Raw genomic sequence first — 12404 nt, forward strand, 5'->3', positions numbered from 1 at the left:
AACAAAAACGCAGCCGAAACTGCGCACTATACGGCGCAGTGAATTATGTAGCGCGAATCGTGCAGTAGATGCCTTCCTACTTCCCAGGAAAGGTTCTACGTGAACCCGCGTTTATCATTCGTACAAGTTCACCGCAACCAATATAACGCGCAATCTCGAAACAGTAGTGTGAGTACTAGGGCTCCGCTTGCGCCTTTGTGTATATAATATTGCATATTGCATTGCATATTGCATGCCGTGCATATGATATTGCAAAGCAATAAGTAACCGTCGGTCTTTCCCTTCAAGGCCTAGAAGCATTAGTCTCTCTATAAAGGCCGCTTATTTATTTTTACTTGCTCATTGCTGCCAATTGCGATATCTGGAGGGTTTTGTTACCGGTAGCAACCCCATATTTCTACTCCCGCCCACCTTCGAAGCCTTTGTTTTGTCTTGCTTAAGTGGTTGCATGGAAACCGTGTTTGTGTTTATATAAAGAAATAGTACAGTTTTGGACTATACGAACCACAGCATTTCTTTATCTGAAAGTGCAATTGACTTTTTCTAGCACAAGATACGAGCTCCAAGCTCAACAAATAGTTTCACAGAGCTAAATGATGTATGGACATTTGAAATGGCAGTTCCCCTGTTCAATCAAATCATTATGTTAAAAACTCGAGGATAAGGGACGCAAACCATGTGACTTGAATGACCACCCAGAAAAAAAAAACGTGATACCCTGCCGGGATTTGAATCCGCAACGTTTATATAGTGCGTGCGATGGCAGAGGCCACTGCACCACGTCTGCAACGGGGGGGGGGGGTTGTTTGTGGGAATAACCATTATTACAAGATGGGCAAGCACTCTTCGTGTACCTCATCAATGTTTCTTACTTGGTTTAAACTTTTTATTGTCGGTAGAAGTGTACATTTCCTGAATAACGCTTGCCCAGTAAATTCCCGTCAATCCCCTGTCATGGCTGACCACCATAAACCGCGCTACTACGGGTGAAAAACGTGGCCCCGATTGTGTGCCCCTTCAACGACTGCGATTTCGGGCTGCGGAACGACAATTTGGACCTACACTGATCCGTTATTACGTAAATGACCTCCCGGAAAAGCGTGCCCGTCGCGCACGCATATGCAATTTGCTGCTCCCGGGAAACGAAGCGCACGGCTGAAGCGTCGTAAGCCATCATACGGATCGCGTTATTACTAGTGTAGCGTTGTACGGGCACATGGTACTTAGTAAGCTTATTGCACTCTCGAAACTAACCAAACCGGACGACCATTACTTACCGCACAAATGCTCTTTGGGCGAAGTTTTTGCTTCTTGGTTGATTTCCGACGACCCGTCGTCCGAGCGGTCGGCCGACCTATTTTGTCTGCGGGTTCGATCGGACAGACAGTTGCACTACGTGAACGTTCGAACGCCCGACGTGTCAGTGACGCCGCGGCGCCATGTGACAACGCCATTTGCCAACTCGGAAGTCGTCATCGCCGTCGTGACGTCATCTTTTCAACCTAGTTAGAAAAGTCCTAAAAGGAAGAGTGGTCATGGAGTACAAAATGTAAACATAGACGAACCTTCATAGCGTGTAAGCGTGCTGCAAGAAGAGCTATAACCAAACGTGGCGCCTTAACCTGCCGATGAAGAGCAGACGACGCTTATTTTCGCCGAAAGGTTCATAACAAGCCTTCCAATGGCATTATCTCGGCTTCGTGACAACCAAGAAAGGACGGATGGCGATCAAGAATTTTATGGCGGCATACAAAACCTCCGAGGGAAGTCTAGGCAGGCAGCGGGAAATTGTGCGGTTAAAGTGCAAGCTTTTCACTGCGCGTAAAAAAGTTCTCCTTTGCACAGATGACGCTGAGCACCCAACCCAATAATTACGCTTGTCCTCATACTGAGCTCAGAACACCATGCTGTACCTATTTTTACGGCGCCGCCAATGCTGCACCTTACAAGTACCACGTTCTCCAGATTTTGGACATGCTTGACCCTTCAGGCGTGAAACTCGTTGGAATACCAAAGTATACTATCTTATTAAAGCCATGTGATCAGCCTTTCTCTTATGTGTGCAGCTCACTCAAAACGCGCTACAGGAAGGGCAACGTTATATCAAAATAATGATGATCGTGCGTGAAATGAAGGCGAAGGAATCCCTTTATTATCAGAGAGGGCATTAATGCCCTGTTGGAGAAGGAGAGGCACACGAAGGAAGGGAGAGAATAACCGAAAAAAGAACACTGTTCAAGGTTCAATCACTTGAAATTGTGGATAGCATTTTAAAGTCCGTGAAGATATAGTTCACAAACTTCGTCAAGAGATAGGTGCAGCGTTTTTTGATAGTATCGGTCCAGGTTATTACCCCAACTTGTAGAGGCCACTGGTTATTGAGTGTTACATAACTTTCTCTAGCACTGTCCGGTCCTCTCGAACGCGTTGCAAATCCGGTTCTACATCTGCCGGTGGAGAACCGAGGTCCAATAGTGGCTCGCGAGCGGTCTTGAAGTGTGCCGAGTGCCATATCAAATGATACAGGCTAGAATGCACTTCTCGTCACAATAGGGGCAGCGTTAAATATGCGAATTTATGTAGTACATGAGGTGTTAGGGTCGTTCTAGCATAAATCTTCTTAGCTACCACCTCCCCCGAGCGTGTGAGCGTCTTGAGCGGCTCAGTACACCCACCGGGGTAGTATCTTGAAGCCTCTTGTGACTCTCTGTCTTCAATTTCCGCAGGTAAAGTTGCCAGTCTGGTAGTGGTAAGTGCTGCAATGGGCACTGGAAGCCGCTGGAGGTGTGTCAAAGCTCTCTTGGGCGGCGGTGTGGCGGCGTGGTTGCCATTCGCTCCAGGCGTGTGTCCCGGGGACCACACGAGGAGGATGGCCATGCCTTCCAGTTGAAGGTTTCGGATGGCATGTAGTTTATTAGTCGCCGTATAACTAGGTGGAAATGTTTGGTTGGTTCAATTCTTTAAGGACGTTGTTAGAATCCGTAATGATGCGAAATTTACCGGATGAGAGGGAGTCACAATGTTCGCCGAAGGAATGGACCGCGCCCAGGACACCCATAAGTTCAGTTTCTTCAGCTAGGCAATATGTACTAGAGATCTTCCGGGAACCATTTAGCAATGGGGCGCCTGAAGATGTTCACGCAATCCCAGCCTTATTGCCGCGCACGGCGGCGTCCGTGAAGATGTCGACTTCATTCTCCATTATTTCGTTCTGTACAGTGCGAACGTATAACTCGCATGCTCTCACCTGCCTTCAAGGTATAGGGCGACGCCTAGTGATGCCAATTGCAGGGCGCTCCAAAGGCGGAAGGGGCAATGAGCAACGAGTGGGGTCGAATTGACTGTCCATACAGCCCCATGAGCCGATAGCCTTGCTTTGGGGGGATTGCTGACGATGTTCCTTAAGACGTAGCTTGGTCTCTCCGATCTGGGTATCAATAGAGGGAAGGGGTACAATTTGGTGAAGAATGTTAACGAGGGTGAATTGAGAAAGACCACTAACTGTACGGAGAAGGGGCCAGTTTAATATATGAAGGTCCTTTAGTTGAGCTGGGCGATGACCATACACCAGAAAGCCGTAAGTGAGGCGCCCGTGGGCTATTGTAGGGCCAAGCATTGTACAAGCGTGCTGACGGGCACCACCAAACTCATTGCATAGGCGGAGGATGGCATGCAAGGTTTGGTGCCAAGTGGCTTTCAGTTTAGGATCCATTTACGGGGGCTACTGCAACTGCTAATGGGCAGGCCCAGGAGACGAATGGTGCCGTTATGAGAATCCAGCTCCGTATCCCCGATCTGGGTGGAAATGATCTGATCTGAATTTGTGCTATTTTTTCTCGTCAACGCTGAGTAGCTCTGTTTAGTGGGTGATAGCCGTAATTGGAACTGGGAAAGGGAGCGTTTAAGGCTCAATATAACAGCCTGGATTTCTTTTCGCATATGATCTTTAGAGGGGTAGTCTTTACCTTATGTCCATACTACTATGTTGTCCGCATAAACGGCAAGCCGGGCAGCAGTGTATTCTTCAAGTGTTCGTGCCGCCCGATTCAATGCTAGGTTAAACAAAATTTGGAGCTAACATGCATCCTTGTGGAACACCGTGATATTAATAGAAAGTGGTCGGCTAGTTTATGCAAGCATTTTTTCGAATATGTCCCCGCTGAAGGAAATTTCTTACCACGTTTTCAGCGTTCCGACTGGGGAACGCACTAGCCAATTTCTGCAATGTGCCCGATTGCCTAACATTCTTGAAAGCTTTCTGAATCTACAGTGCAATCACATAATCTGGCCAATCCGTGGGAGAAGTTCTGTTAATGACACGATGTAGGAGCCTTAGATAGTGCTGAGTGCTCATGTGGGGTGGGAAGCCTGTGAGAGCGGTGTTGAACTAACCTGAGCACTCAAGATGGTGCATTACTTTATTGTTTATCATTGTCTCGATCAGTTTACATAGTCATGAAGTTAATGCTACTCGGCGCCAATTCTGGGGGATATTTCGGTGCTTGCAAGGCTTAGTTATTGGATGAATGATGGTAAATTTAAGATAGTGAGGGACCATCCCTGTGCTTCAATGATCGTTCACAAGGTTACGTAGAACGTCCAGGGCCCACGGGGGAAGATTTCTTAGATCCTGCAATTTGACATAATTTTTAGCGGCCTTACGAGACTACTATCTGAACCTCTCCCATAGTAAGGAGAGAATGTAGCTCTGAAAGGCGATCGATAACGTGAAATGAAAAAAAATTAAAACGCTGTCTGTGATGGTAATCCGACCTTGGACCCTCCCTTTACGAAGCCGATGCCTATCCGATCGCTTCATTCCTGCACTGGCGAAGCAGCTTGGAATTGGAGAGGCTGCACGGACGTGCAAAAATAGTCAAAACGTGCACCGCTCCGTCTTGAGATGACGATGGTGAAACGCTGGGGAACGCCTTGGAATGCCCAGGCTTGTAAAGCACCAGCGAGCGCAATCGAAGTTCATGAAACCGCCCGATAAAAAATTCTTTAACTGTAAGGTTAGGTGGTGGGATGTGGGTCCGCTCACTGCTCGGTTTATTCTTTTTTCTTGGACTTGATTGTAAAAACCTTCGCGTTCCCTCATTGTTGTCGTTTCGACGTAGAGTAGTTCATTACTTGATTCGCAAAATGTATATCATAATAACACATACAGTGAAACCTCGATATATCGAACAGCGCGGTGCCCGCAAAATAGTTAGATATAGCCAGAATTCGATATATAAAATTGCGTAACAAACGCGTCATAAACTGGTACAAATCAATAAATGGACGAATTGTGCAGTAAATACCCAATAGGAGTTTCAAAGTATTTATTCTTTTGGCCTAAAATACTGCAGCAGGATAGCCAGATTCTTGTTGGCAGTGGTGTGTTTAAACACAGCTTTCTCAAAATAGTCCAAACTTTCCACAAGCCAGTACCTCCTGTAGCGCTGCAGTAGCGGCGCAGTAGGGCCAAAGCCGCTAAGCCTCGATCGAAGTCGGGACCGGGGCACTATCAGTGCTTGCGGGTTCAACCTCGGCAGCGTCTTCGTTTGACCGCTCTGTAATAACCTCCGCTACTGTCTCCACGTCCGTCAATTCCGCCGTTGTTCCGGTGCTGTCATCAACGCCAAGAAAGTCATCAATGCACATGATTCGTTGCTCAGCACCGTGCCCTTGCTTCTATGACTCATTTGTGCAGCGACTTCTCAACATCTTCAAAGGCAGCTTTGCGCACACTCCGCGCTCCTGAGTGCTGGTTTTGCCTTGGCTACTGGCTTGGCTCGGCTTGGCTTTTATGTCACCCTTATGCGGTGTGGCAACTGGCCAGGCAGCGGCCTACGTTCGCCGCTACGTTGAAGTAGCGCCAACGGCGCAACCAATGCGCAGCAGTCAGGAACGCCCATCGCACCACCGCTAACCTCGAGGGTACTGCGGGAAAGCTCGCTGCCTGTCAACAGAGCGTGAGCGGTCTGGGGTGGTGGAGTTCGATATACCCATTTCATGTCTGTCCCAGTTCGAAATAAAAAATTAAAAATACATGTGATTTTCCGCGTGATAAAGAAAATGTTCGATATAAGCAATAATTCGATATACCCGTGTTCGATATATCGAGGTTTGACTGTATTGCTACTCTAATACCAAGAAACCAGAAGGTTTTGTGTTTCGCAAGCACGCACAAGTTATAGCGCATTTTAGCTTGCCAAGGCATTTTCAAGAATTATTTCTAAATGTGGCACATGGGCCGTTCTCGGCAGCAAAATGAATAAACATTTGGCTGCTTGAACGGCCCACAGTTGAGTCTGTCACGAATTGAAGTCATCAATACGGCACACGATACAGGAGAAAAAGTTTTACTGGCCGTTTCAATATTTTCCGTACAACAATTATATTGAGGAGGTACACAAAGTATACATACCACCTGACAGACTTTCTTCGTTTATGTCATGTTTTTTTCTCTTTTTTGTTGGTTTATTGGCGTAAACGGTCGTGTCATTAGGTTTCGTAATGTAACACTAAGTAGTACATATATCAAACTTTTTTACTTAAAATTGTGGAAATTTTAAAGGAGCCATGAAGAGAAAACAAAAGTTTGTTTTATTCGAAAGATTAGGTGTTTCATAGTACCCCAAGCACTTTCCCGGAAGCAAATGATGCTTTATTCACTGAGAAATAAGGCAATTTAAGCCAAAATTTTAAATCTCCCGCTAAAATTGAACATTCCGTGACGTGTACAATGGCGTCATAGAGCCGATCCATGAAACAGATACTTAGTATGTCGACTCCATATAGCACCCACACGCGGGAGTCCACCGAGACGGCGGCCATTTTAAAAATACTAGTAAAACCTAGTGCACCCGCAGCCCTAGTCATGGAATCGCCTGATCCGGAGAACAAAACTCTCGCCACGGAGCTCGGGCTTGCATTTAACAACCTCACACCACAAAAAAAGTCAAGCATTTCCCAAGTAAGAGGGAAGATGGCAAAGTACGAATGCCCGAGTTTGCCCGAAGTTACCCGAAGTTACCCGATTTGATCCGGAGGGGCGCTATGTTAAAGTCTTTGGCATTCGCACGTTACGTACCTCTCACTTGGGAAATGCTTGGGAAAGCGCCCTCGAGCGTCGGAATGCGGAGCCTAGGGAGCCTACATGCACCGCGCCTTCGTCGTTTAGGGTGGCGACAGCAGAGTCCAAGGTTTCCTAACGGTGGCTGTGGCGGCCGCCAAACTTGACGGGCCGCCATATTGGTCCCCTAGTGCCCGCCCGACCTAGGCAGCCGGCATGCGCCGCGCCTACGGAGGCGCGGAACAGGCTATCTCTAGCACGACCTGCTTCGAAATGATCGTGCGTGGTTATCGCCAAGCAGCTTTCCAAAAACTTACTGCTGCTGGGCACAGTTGAGATAGTGGGATCATTCGTTTAATGCGGCATTCACGTCCTTGGTAAAGGCTTGCCAGTGCCTCCTTTGGAGGCACTAGCTGTGCGTAGAAGCGCGCGACTACGCGATTTTTCGTGCCTGGAGCTCCATGTGGCGCATAGCCGGTGTATCTTGTTTTTCACATGCAGAATCGTGCTACGGTGCAATTATTTTTCGCAGGTCAGTTCGGTGGCAAGCAGAAAATATATCGGAGATTACATGACATTAGTCGAGAATAAAAACACGTCGTGAGCAACTGACACAATGGAGAGCAACGTCTCGAGAGAAAGGCTCAATGTGAATGGAGGCACACCAGTGTTCTTGGTTTTGAATGCCTTTTTCAGGCTGGTACTGAGGAGCAGCAAAAGAAAATGTTAGCGGGAAAATATTTCACAGCTTTTTGAAAACAATATAATGTAAATTATACAAATAAGGCATCAATTTTTCTTTATTACACCTGTACGGCAATGAAGTTTCATAGAGTCCTTAACAAAGGCACAGTCCTGAAGTACGATTGAATGTACCACTCAAGTCGTTCAAGTGTCCTCGCATAAAAATTGATCGCAGCTGCGTATCTTGTCGGTACAGCTTGTCGGTGCTGCTCAAAACTTGAATCTTCAAAATGTGCCTAGAAGGAAAAAGGTCAATCTTAACAAAAATATTTGAAAACCACATAATGCACTTGAATTACTCGCTCGCGAGGCAGAATGCTTGCTCTCGCGCGTTTTTTTTTTTACCTTTTGGAATGGAAATTGATTATGCCCTCTAACTAATGCAGTACGGGAATTTTTATGGGGCGGTTCGCCACAGAAATCTTTGTAGACTTTAGTGACCCCTCATACGCAGTTTGGCAGTGTTGCAAGAAAGAATCAATCATATATTCCACCCCCGTGCGGAATATCAGCACAAGCAACGCAGGGGACAATTTTTTCGGTGATCCGATGAATATCCAGCACACGGCAGCTTCAAAGTCGATTGCCGACCCCAGCTGAGGAATGAGACAATACTCTGAATTGCAGCGTGTTCGAAGATTGCGTAGTCGCCCAGCGATCGCTTTTGTCGCTTGGTATCAACCAATTTTTGTCGCAGTGACGAGAATCGCGCCTTTTCTGTCGCAAGCGTGAACGGTCCGGGCCTTTCGGGGATGTTTTATAACCAGGCTTAGTTTTGAACATTCACGTTTCATGCATGGGTAAACCGGCATAATCGAGCCACGCAAACAATCCACTTGCGCGCACGCTGCATTCGCACGCTAAATTGCCGCTCGGCTACGTGCAGCCGTCGCTGGAAGCCATCAAAGCAGGCCCTGCGCTACCGGCGCGCAACGGCACTGCGGCGACGGAGGAGACGTTGAGGACACGACGACGCTCGCTGAAAGCTTTGCAGGTGCAGAGCACTTAAATAATAGAATGTAGCTGCAAGTACGCGTGCAAAAAACATTGAAGCGAGGTGCAATACTCACAGCGCAAACACGAGAAGCAGCAGTGGGCTCCCAGCGGTACCTTTTCACTTGAACGAGCCAGCGCTTTCTTCGGTTCGGGCTGGCCGGGAAGCGGAACATCCGTGTGCCTTTTGCAATGGTTCGTACATTGCGGAACGCAACAGCCGGGCATTTTTGGCGCTCACACAACTCCCAACACGTTCACCGAGCTGGCACGGTTATGAAAAGCTTCCCGTGGTCAACAAAAGTCACCGCGAGTCACAGGCGGCAAGGACGCAGCCCTACGCACACGGCGGCAGTGAGCCGACTGGGGAACAACATGGCGCCGTATCGGCCCCGTTGCTATGGCAACGTGTGCTGGCAACGCTGCCCGACGGCGGAAGGCGGCACGAGCTGTGTCAAAGAGTGGCACCACCCTAAACGACGAAGGCGCGGCGCATGTAGGCTCCCTAGCGGAGCCGACGAGCGAGCACCCTCACGCGGACGGAACGCGAAGCGAACCGGCACAGCGGCGCGCCGCCCGCAGCTAAGCCGAGCAGGAGACCGTTGCTACGCCGAGACCGTTGCTACGCACGCTCTCTCTCCGCCTCCGCGCCGTTGCTAGGGGAGAGGGGGAGCGCGGACGGCGGGAGAGACGCGCGCGAAGGCGCAGTACCGGTGAGGGGGAGATGTCACGCGAGGAGGAGAGGCACGCGCCGAGGATGAGTGCAAACCTAGCGGGGGGAGAGGCGCGCCAGCTGCAGAGCACGTGATGTCACGGCGCGAGGGGGAGGGGGGAGCAGACGGCAAAGGCGCCAGCGCGCGGTCACGTGGAGTGTGACGTCACGGCGCGAGGAGCAGTGCAGAGCCGGTGCGGGGCGCGCGCAGCCACGGCGCGGGAGGGCGGAGCGCGCGCAGTCACGTGGGGTGTGACGTCGCTGCGCCGTTGCTACAGACGCTCCCCTCCGCTCCTCGCGCCGTTGCTAGGGAAGAGGAGGAGGCGCACTGCGGACGGCGGAAGGTTCGGGGTCGCTTATAAAGTACATTTGTACTTAAAACGCTCAATGCTTCTAAGTGCACGAGCGGCAAGAGTTGTGGGATACGCGGTGGAGGGGAAAGCGACCATTCCGTGATAGCCACAACAGACGAACGCCCAGCCGTCGGCACCGCTGCCTCGTCAGCCCCGTCGCGACGGAAGAATATAGACAGGTACGTATGTGCCGTATTTTGATTACGGTTAATAATAGTTCAATTTCAGTAGCAGTATCACTTATGCCAGTTGGCCGGTGTCGTGTATGGAAAGCCGTTCGTGCGAGCTCTCTGCTTCGACCAGAAAGATACGAGCGTCAATGCGCGGTGTTTACGGCATTTTTTTCCCCAAGGTCAGAGCGATTTGACGAAGTCGGCGACGAGCGCCAGCATGTCCCAGGAGTAAGCTAACGTAAGGGTCCCTGCCGTAACTGAACAAACTGAAGTTTTCAGTGGTTGTAAACTGGAAACAAGCTCGTAACGACAGCAGCAAGCCAACACCATTCGAAACTTACGCGACGACTGGCACTATCTCGTCGCTTCTTGCTGTTCCTTACTCCCCTCGTTTCTATTTTTACCTTTGCTGGTTGGCGATATGACGGCCAACCTCCTGTGAAGGGATTACGATACGAAGCAAGGTCGCGGCTGTGCGTGCTGGAACGGTTCGTTGGCCCCGAAGAGCCTCGAACCCGAAAATTCTTCTGCGCGACGGCGAGATGTCGAGCTTGGCCGGCGCTAGTTTCGTACGCATTGGCGCACACGCTTGCGAGTTTGTTCGGACCTTCAACCGTTTACTCCACCGTTCTTTGTCATAAAAAGAATGTGCAGTATGTTTCACGGGCATTTAGCTCGCTATGCAAGCTGTAAGCCCTGCCTAACATGCGTTTGCTTTTGCCGGCCTCCGCCAATCGCAGAGCATTCCCAAGTGACATCACAGGTTTTGTTGCGGAAAATGAGCTGGTGGGTCGCATGGTCATTTCCTTTTTTCCTAATTATGTAGCTTATTTGAGCGAAGTTTGCGTTATAAGTGGTGTCGTTATGGTTCTAACGAGGCAATCTTTCGAATGAACCAAGTTTGTGTTTTCTCTTCATGGCTCCTTTAAGTGTAAAATTTCTATTCATAAAAAAGCCATTTTTCCTTTACTTATAAGGTTACATACTTCTTAATGGTTAGATACTGCCACGGGGAAGAACAGTGTTACTAATGCGGTGAAACTATCATCGAGCACATAAGTGATTAGTGTGGCCCAGATAACCTGCTGAATTTATTGTGCCAGTGTACTTATCCTATAATCTTATTGGTCGACCGCGGGGAGGTAAAGCTCACCCGATTGGGTGACCGGGTTCTTCTGGCGTGCGTCAGGGTTCAACATGTGCGTTTTTAATACAAAATAAGTTAAAAACCAAGGCCACGCCACTAAACAAACTCCGCTTACGGTCAACTTCTTTTTAAACAGCTACGTATTTCCATTGGACAAAAACAGAAACAAAAACTGGCGCAGCACGCACTAGTGGTGCAAGCGTGGAAAACTAGCAGAGGTGTTCGCTTACTAACTTAAAATTACAAAGCCAACGATACGAATAACTCCAAAAGTATAATGCTGTGCGCCTGGAAAGCGGTGATGGCTCAATAGGATAGATACCATTTTCATAGCGCGAGTGACCCAGTTTCGATTCCCACCACGGGAACTGCCTTTTCTTTTGAATAAAGGTTTTATATTAGGGTTGAGCAACTAAAAATGTCGTTGTGCTGCTGAGCCCGCAGAGGCGAGTTCGATTCCCGGCCGTGGCACCCCCTTTTGATTGAAGTAAAAAAAGCATAAACTCCCAGCTGTTTGAGCTTTTGGCGCACGTTACCGATGCCCACGTGTTCAAAATTAGTCCAAAGCCCTACACTGCGGCCCGCCTTATCGCCTGTGAAGCATCGGCGCGTTAAACCCTCATAATAAATCAATCAATCGACAACAAACAGCCGAATGAAACAGCTCCGCTGATAAAAGTACACATGCGTTGTAGTGATAAAAGCAGTATGCGTAAAATAGATAACTAGAGAGTTTCAGACAACTGTGTTCTGGAATGGGCATCGTTACCATGCTAAAAATAACGTCCTTGTAGGAGTATTCCGAGGTTCGACGAAAAGTCGTCTGGCGAAGAAATATTGCTGTCGGTACAAAACCTACACTCTCCGAAATTCTAAAAACAGTAGGTAAAAACAAATGACGCTTGGGGCCCGTACGGGTCCCTTGTTCACATATCAAGCGAAAAGCGGCTCGGTCGTATTTATACATGCGTAGAGCGGTGCAAAGCGCATGCGTATGTTGTAGACATAGGCCCACGTGTTCGATTAAGAGCATGCTGTGTTGATTGGATGTGGAATGATTCTCGGAGTAGGCGGGTTGATAGTATTTTCCCGGTGGCAAAGATGCTGGCCGAATCCCATGAAATGACGTGCCGGTTACGTGTTGGTGTTCTGCGAAGGCGTTTAGCTGGGTGCGGCCATTAGAAAAGTCGTTTCTGTGCTCCTTTAGTAGCCTCTTGAA

Source organism: Haemaphysalis longicornis, unplaced genomic scaffold, assembly GCF_048455015.1.
Source record: "Haemaphysalis longicornis isolate Haplotype H1 unplaced genomic scaffold, Haemaphysalis longicornis Haplotype H1 scaffold_16, whole genome shotgun sequence".
In the NCBI taxonomy this organism is placed as follows: Eukaryota; Metazoa; Arthropoda; class Arachnida; order Ixodida; family Ixodidae; genus Haemaphysalis; species Haemaphysalis longicornis.